Genomic DNA, 8,193 nt, shown 5'->3' on the forward strand with positions numbered 1-8,193 from the left:
AATCATGAAATGATAAATAGCTGGGGGATTAATCTAACATTTTCCTCTTCTTCTGTTTTTTTTCCTTGACCATCACATGAACAATGATCCAAAAACAACTAAATTTAAAATTTACTTTCCGTTTTTCTTTTAATAAAATTTATGTTTTATTAAATTACAAAAACACTAAAAGAAATGAATGTTTTAATATAGAACAAGATTCATTCTACCGTGAATTTCTATAGTGTAATAATGTTTTGATCTTCGTATTAGCAATAAAGAATGGAAATTGGGGAGCAAAATAAATTTTTTTATGAGGTTCAATTAACATTATTAAATTGTTTGGGGTAAATCAATCTCCTTATATTTTTTAGCATAATAAAAAGATTTAATTATCTTTTTAAAAAATTAAATAAATTGGTGAACATAGACCTTTTAGTCTTTTTATTTTTGTTTTTAAAATAGTAAAATGAAGTACTCTTAAAAGTTAATTTTACTAAACTGTCTTTCGGGGGTTTTTCATATTTTCATCATGGTTTTTTTGTTGTTGTAATCAAGTGTATTGAGGGGCAATTTGATATTTTAATAAATATAAATATTACTAAAAAAAAGTTGTCGACGCGTGTGTTGTACACGTCAACACGTGGGTAGTGCTCACCCATTTTAGGCAGTGCGTGTGGTGTCTTCCGATTGCAAAACACTAGCTTCCGGGGAGGCGTTGGAATCTCATCAGTGGCCCCTACATGCCTTGGCGGCATGTGTAAGGAACATACCTTCGGTTTAGCATCAATAGCTTGTTTTTTTTTTCTCTCCTCAATTCCTCCTTACCAACCCTTTCAATTTCTCGAAGTAGCTCTTAAATTTTGTTTTTCTTCGGATTTGGTTCTTGTTTTTTTATTACTATTTGTTTTACTTGAAACAATTTTTAAAATTGGAACTTTTTTCAATTTCATCATTCTTTAATTTTTTTTTCATTTATCATATTTGGTCTCCATTCTTTTGATTGCTATTTTTTATTTATTTTATTTTTCAATTTTGACCCTTATTTTATATATATATATAGATAGATATATATTATTATTATAATTTTGTATGCCAGATTCATTCCTTATTCTTTTGATTGCTATTTTTTTGTTTTTCTTTTATCATTTTCTTGGTTTATTTTAGTTTTCAATTTCATCCTTGATTCAGATTAACCCACCACCACAAAGGATCCGCTAAAGGTGTCAATTGAGCCAACTACAATGTCAAGGTCTAAGAAATTAAAGGAGGTACAAAATGAGCTTATTTAACATATTTAGGCCAATATAGACTTTAGGCTATAACATATATATATGGCAACTCATAATTAATTTAATTTAAGAGCAAGAAAGGCCCAATTCATCCACATCATGGGTTTAGGGTTGACAACAATAAAAGCAACCTTGTTTGAGCAATTTCTCCATGTGCAACAAGAATCTCAAGGGGCAGCTACACTTCCTATCCTTACAGTAAATTGGAAAGTTTCCTAGTGCTACAAAGAAAATTTATGGGGTAACAATAATTTACCTCTCTTAGAAAGGATTATTTAATTCTATAATTAATTATCATAATGAAGAAGGGGAACTAGAGGAGTGACCAAACTAGAAGCATGTTTCCTACCTTAATTGAGATTCTAAAATCGATAATTGGATCCTAGCATACCTAGGATATTTATTTCGGTCATAATACTAAATAGGCTAGGGAATTAAGTTTATCTTAGGCTATTTCATAACATTATATGTTATAACTTTGGGTTTTGTATCAAACTTATTATTTATACTAGGTTTTAGGTTTATTTAAGTTATTTTAGGTTTAATTATAAGCGGGTCCAAATTAACTCACATCTTTGGGTTCATTAAGGTTATATGGGGAGTATAAATACTTCTGTGTAAGAACTATTTTTAGTTTAATGATTATTGATATTTTTGACGCAACCCTTTGTTAGTTTGTGTCTTCTACTCATATTTTTTAGCTCTTAAAAGAAATGAATATTGACATATCAAAGAATAACTACTTCTTGACGTCTTTTTAATATTTTTTGTTCGTGATTATTTAATCATTGAGTGGGGGTTTAAATTATAATAATGTTGGTGCCTCAATTTAAGGCAATTGTTGTGTCACACTCTATTATCAAATCTAATTTTTGGCTTGCTAAAATTGTGTTAATCTTGCTTGGGGGTTCCTAGATCATTATATCCACAAGGTTCACATTAATTGATGTCAAAGCTTGGCTTTAAAAATCAAGTTAAATCATTCTAAAATTCTTCTTTTCAAATTCTATATGTAAATTTTTTTTGTGTTTTCCCAATCTCCTACTCATGTTTTTGTTACGACATTGATATAATACAAAAAAGAAGAAAGACGTTGAAAGGTGTAAATTTCCATTCTAGTTGTGAATAACAATTACAAAGGAGAATGAATCAAAACTCGTTGAAAACACCTATAAACTAATAATCTTGGGGTTTTGGGTACCATAACATCATATATTAAGTTTGAGGTTGTTTGGACATCCTTTCGTTTTGATTTCAATTTTGATTGCGTAATTATATAATAGGTAAGTTTTACGTCAATATATAATTTCATGTTTGCTACTATTGAACTTGACCTAATCAGTATAATAATCTTATATTTGGGGTATTTGGGTTATAATAACTCATTATTATTGTAACGACCTGGTTTTTTCAAAGCCAAAATTGATAGAAATTTTTTTTTTATATAAGTCGTCAGGTTCTAGATGTTTTTCACCATATCATTCTGTAGATTTATAATTGCATTCCATTCATTAATAAGGCACAATCCACGTAGGATAACATAAATCAATATTTCCATAAAACGGATTCTCAATACACATGCCCATAATATTATATTTTCATACTCATAGGTTTACATTACATCATATTGACATACTCATAAATTCACATTCTTGTTCTAGTCTCGTTATTATCACGAGTGCATACAAGAGGGCCGAACGACAAGTTACATAATTAGTACTTTCGTTATCCCGACCTCATGTAATTTCACAACATAACATCCTCATAAGAAGAATACCACACATGTATATTCATACACATCATATCTACATGTTATCACATACACATTCGTGTTCCATTTAATTTTTCATTACAAGTCTTTACAAAAAGGGTCAGACGACTAATTGAACGATTAATATGTTTGTTCATATATAACTCATATCACCCATAACACGCGAATATATAGTTCTTTTCAAAATGTGTGAGCCGCAAAACGGATTTCCTTACGAATTATGTTAGTATGATGTCCCTGTTACAACACAAGATAATTTCAAGCATTGTAAGCAATTTAAAAATATAATAAAGCAATATTAACGATACATTTCATTCATGGACCAAAAGAGTATAATTCTTTCATTTCTCCTTACTTACATAAATACAACCCTTAATAATTCATCAATTACCGAGGCTAATTACAATACTCAAACCCGGTTATCCGTCTCGAATATCATTAACCGAACTAACATTATTCCCTGTTTAAAGCATAAGAATCGTAGTTCTTTCATATACTTGGTATATACAAAACATAGTACACATGAATGCATCAATTCTTAAAACTAACTCATTAACTCCCAAATCCAGCTATCCTCTTAAGATGCCATTAGTCGAAGTCAATCATTTATTCATCTCGGTCATCCACTTAGGATGCCATTAGCCGAAGCTAATTATTTATTCAACCCGGTCATCCATTAGACAGAGCTAATCATTTATTCATCTCGGTCATCCACTTAGGATGCCATTAGCCGAAACTAATTATTTATTCATCCTGATCATTCCCTTGGGATGCCATTAACCAGAGCTAATCATTTCTTCATCCCGGTCATCCACTTAGGATGCTATTAGCCGGAGCTAATCATCTGTTGATCCCAGTCATCCCCTTAGGATGCTCATTTCTTCATTCCGGTCATCCTCTTAGGATGCCATTAGCCAAAGCTTATCATTTCTTCATCTCGATCATTCTTTTAGGATGCCATTAGCCGAAACTTATAATTTGTTCATCCCGGCCATCCACTTAGGATGCCATTAGCCGAAGCTAATCATCAATCACAACCCGGTCATCAGTCTCGGATGTCGTTAGCCATAGCTAATCATAAAACGCAACGCGATCATCTTTCTAGGATGCCATTAACTGAAGCTAATCATTAACCAATCAAACGTTCCATAAGCGGTTTATGAAATCACTATAACATGATAATATATCCTTTGTAATGCTCCTTTAAATGATTCATAACAATTTAACATTCACTATAACATAATAGTAGACATTTTGTAAAACTCGTACAGATATTCCGTAATAGTTTAATGTTCAGTATACATAACAATAGATCCTTTGTAATACTCGAACAAACATTTCGTAATAGTTTAGCATTTGTTATAACATAACAGTAAACCCTTTGTATTACTCATCCAACCACAATTAATGTTCAATATAATTCAATAATAGATCCCTTGTAATACTCATACAAAATTTTGTAACAATTTAGCACTATATATGCACAATAATAGATCCTTCACAATTCTCATATAAACATCCGTGACAAATAACCTTCAACATAATACAATGATAAATCCTTCGTAATACTCATACAACCATTCGTAACAATTAACATTCAATATAATGCAACAGTAGATCCTTCGTAATACTCATACAATCATTCGTGACAATTTACATTCAGTATAATATAATAGTAAATTCTTCGTAATACTCATACAACCATTCATGACAGTTTAGCATTCCATGTAGCACAACAATAGATCCTTTGTAATAAATTCACTTCAGAAGCTAACGTTACGCTAGAAGGGGGGTGGAAATCACTACTTGTTCCTTTCATGGGATGTCCTTGTCCGATCACGGATCGAGTCCCGGTCGCACCACCTAACACATCAATGGTTACAAATCAGTTCATTTGCATTTCGGTAATCAAACAACTCATCACCATACAAATTTCATGAACACACGTGTTTAGATTTTAGCGTTTATATATTACAATCATACAATGCAATCATTTTAATCATTGAACCAGTTCTGATATGTAATCTGCTGTAGAACTTTGCAGCGAATCTGGTTCATTGGTGATGCAAGTTTGTCAGGGAACTGATTTGCTGGAATATAGAATCGTCGGCGAAACTGGTTCGCTGGTGACACCGAATTCGGTAGCGAAAACCAGTTCGCTGCTAACACAAAATTCGGTAGCGAAAACTGGTTCGCTACTGACACCACATTTTAGTAGCAAAAACTGATTCGTTGTTGACTCCACAAATTCGGCAGTGAAAATTAATTCGCTGCTACCACCACAATTCAGCAGCGAGAACTGATTCATTCCTGACACCATAATTCAGCAACGAGAATTGATTCGCTGTTGACTCCATAATTTGGCAGCGAAAATTGATTCGCTGCTGACACCACAATTCAGTAGGGAAACTGATTCGCTAGGAAAAACATACGGGGTGGAAATCACCAGCCCACATGGGTTATTGCTAATTCAGAAATTGTTGATGAAAATTAAGTCACTACCGACTCAAAAATCCTCAACGCAACACAATTTCCAAGCTGACGTTGAAATCTTCAGTGCATATGGTTTACAGCTGACGCATAAATTGTTGACAAAACTGAGGCGTTACCGACTCAGAAATCATTAATGCAACCCCTGTCACTACCGATTCAGAAATCATGATGATGAAGTCGTTTCTGGTTTCACTTATTCCCTTCGACCAAACGTAAGGCTTACGCTATGCTTCCCTCTACTAATGTTTCTCACCCTAGGTGGGTATAAAACCTCATCGAATCACACTCCATTAATCACTCATCACCAAACAACACATGTTCATTTAGCAAGGTTTTCCCCAATTCATTCCTTCCAATATCACTTTAAGTCCTCAATGGTATTATCCAAAATTCATCAATACAATTTGTAGCAATTCAACGACATATAAACAAGTCCCACACTCATGCTATTTCACACCAACTTATGGAGGCTCATCATGTGAGATTTCGTCAATGTTCCTATTCTTAGTCAAAGCATATATGCATCTTTCATCCAATCTTTCGCATGCATTTCATCAAGTTTAACACAATAGTATATCCAACAACATATCATACTCATACGTATAACCATTTGCTTCCTAATTAAACAAGTTCATCCATTACACACACAAACTCAAGGCATCAACATGAAGTGAATTCAATTCTAGTTTCCATATGCTTCTAAGGTTCAAATGATAGTACAATTCTGTTCATAACACTTTCTAACACATTTTCTCATAATTTTATCATTCACATATGCAGAAATTCTGTCATAAACACAAGCATAGGTTCTGTTTTGGTTTCATATAATTTAACAAGTCTAACAAAGTCATCATCTTTGCATTTTATCCCTTTAATCCATGTTCTGTTCAGCCCTCACTATGGCCAGCCATCTCTCCAAGTTTATACATTCAAAATTATTCCTTTCCTTTGTTAAGTGTTCTGGAATTAGGTCCCACTATTCAGCCCCGTTTTTGTCCCTCTTTCTACTATAGATTTCCTCAACAGCTGGTGTAAGAATCCTAGGCCATTTGCTTAGGGTTTTCTTCTTCCTTTTCAGTCCTAAAGTCACAAGAATAGTGTAGAAGGGTTATGGTTCATACCTCACGGTTTTCAACAGCTTTAGGAAGGGATTTGATAGTCTGTTCATCTCCTTCTATCCAGCTTCTTCCTTCTCTCACCTGTTATCCAGCCATAGGTTCTTCTTTCTCACCTTTTCTCCCTGTCCAAACCATGAGGTATCCTTCAGTTAAGAGATGAAATGGGTCTTACCTCATGTTTTTTTTACAAGTTCCAAATGTAGTTTCAGAGGTATCTCTTTCCTTTTCTGTCTGGTTTTCTTTTCTTCTTTTCTTTTGCAGCTTAGCCGGCCTACTACACCCTTCCTCCTTCCATGATTTCAGTCACTAACCTCACTCTCTAGGTCTCCTTTAGCTCACACATTTAATGAAGGGGGCATGCAGCTGGATTGGGTCTGATTTTCTATGGAGAAGGGGTAGAGGAGCAGGAGCATGCAACTAGACATATGCAGATGTTGTAGCTGGTCTTTGGGAAGAGAAAAGATCACCTTTTTTCTCTCCTTGTATTTATAGCCCTTATAAGTGTGTTGGGGTGTTAGGGGGTTGTTCTACCTTATCCTTGTCCTTTATTAAGTTATCTTAGAACCGGTTTTTCCCTCTTTCCAAGGCCTTTCAAAAGTAAATTGGTTTGGTCCCCTTAATTTTTGTTTAGTGTTGGTCGACTTTTTGTTCAAGTTTCCGTTGGGATTTACATTTTTTCTCCAAAGTTGGCCGGTTTTTCACCCCTTAATTCTTCCTATTATGGTTCGGCCAAAGATAAGATCTATCGGGTTTTACAAAACGCACGAATTCATCAGCGCACCCAGCCACCGTTGACTCAGAAATCGGCAACGAAAACTGTGTCGTTGTCGACTCACAAATCAACAAAAAAAAAATTATGTAGCTGCCAATCCTGAAATCTGCAGTGAAAATCATGTCGCTACCGATCCAGAAATCAGCAGCGAAAATTGTGTCGTTGTCGATGCAGAAATCGGTAGTGACGATGGAGTCGTTTCTAGTTTTACTTTTTTTTTGTTGGGTGTTTAATATCATTAAATTCAAAATTGATTTAATTTGTGTCTTCAAAATCATCCATATTTTGTACGAATTCATTTGCTACTCATGTAATTATACTTTTGCATTTGCTTATTTTTATATATTTCTTATTCATTGAGTCAACACACACACACACACACACACGTGTGTGTGCGCGCTACTAAGTTTTTCTCCTTTTGATTTTATTTAATTTTAGTTCCAAAAGAACTGAAAAAAAATGAGACGAGTGGAAAAAGACAAAGAGAAGCATATTAGAGTGAAAAACCATAATTGTGTGAAACATGAATGGTGTGAGGATATATTTTTTCTTGCCATTTATGTATTTTATAGATCCAACAATGTCTACAAAAAAAGTCATACATCACCACCAATGACAGGGGACAATTAGGCTTTTAGGGATCAAGTCAATATTCAATGTATAGAGAGGCTGACTTTGGTGGTTGGGGAGTACAAAATCATATAGATGGCATGATAACACAATTAGTTGATTAAAAGACAAGGTTGTTTAGAGGGTTCCAATGCTAAG

Source organism: Populus trichocarpa, chromosome 14 (assembly GCF_000002775.5).
Source record: "Populus trichocarpa isolate Nisqually-1 chromosome 14, P.trichocarpa_v4.1, whole genome shotgun sequence".
Lineage (NCBI taxonomy): Eukaryota > Viridiplantae > Streptophyta > Magnoliopsida > Malpighiales > Salicaceae > Populus > Populus trichocarpa.